The sequence below is a fragment of the Sinocyclocheilus rhinocerous genome, unplaced genomic scaffold, assembly GCF_001515625.1.
Source record: "Sinocyclocheilus rhinocerous isolate Xijiao unplaced genomic scaffold, SAMN03320098_v1.1 scaffold943, whole genome shotgun sequence".
Lineage (NCBI taxonomy): Eukaryota > Metazoa > Chordata > Actinopteri > Cypriniformes > Cyprinidae > Sinocyclocheilus > Sinocyclocheilus rhinocerous.
Window position 1 is genome coordinate 178809 of NW_015626129.1, and position 729 is coordinate 179537.

Below are 729 nucleotides of genomic sequence, written 5' to 3' on the forward strand. Positions count from 1 at the left end.
GCCAATCAGAATTTAGCAGCCTCGTCTCTGATTGGCTGGAATTACAGCATACTGTAACGCTGCGTTGTGTTGAGCAAGCGAGCCGTCGGCATTTAGAGAGCACTGAGGGCGGGCATCAGGTGAGCAAGCTAGTGAAACGTTGCACGCGCAAAAAAGAAGGTCTGCACACATCCAAAAACTTATTTTAAATGCAAAATTGATTTTCATGCGCTCAAAATACTTTCTTCTTTGCGAAAAACATTTTCTCCACAAAACTCAGTTTGCGCGCGTGCAAAACGCACTTTTGCGCACTCAAAATATGATCTTTCGCGTGCAGAATTGTGGCAGAGATAATCCCATAGTAATCCCATAGAGATAGGGGCTGATTAAAATAGTAACTCTAAAGGTGCTGTCATATTAGCACAAGGGTCCAGTGTCTATTGTCAATGGTGTAGCGATGTATGAATCAATGTATGATGAATGAAGCTCACACAGAATTCACTTTCAAACCAAGCAGCTTTCTGTTTGTCAACGCAACAATTCCACGTGACCAATTTGAACCCATTGCCAAATTTGTGTGGGGAAATCTTTCACCCTCAGGTGCCTGGATTTTGTCTGTGAAAGTTTGCTGAACAATAGTAAATGTGAATCGGCGGTCTCTAAAAAGGCCGATTTCAAAAAAACGATCTCAAGCTGATGACGCTGCCGTGAGAGGTTTGGCACGACATGCAGCGGCACCGTCTCAGTCTC

The 729-nt window shown here is 43.9% G+C and overlaps 1 protein-coding gene across 8 annotated transcripts in view; it reads right to left on the reverse strand.

The window, feature by feature from the left end:
- trip12 (thyroid hormone receptor interactor 12) overlaps positions 1-729 on the reverse strand; it is a 63490-nt gene that overhangs the window by 28876 nt on the left and 33885 nt on the right. The gene's annotated exons all lie outside the window — the stretch shown is intronic.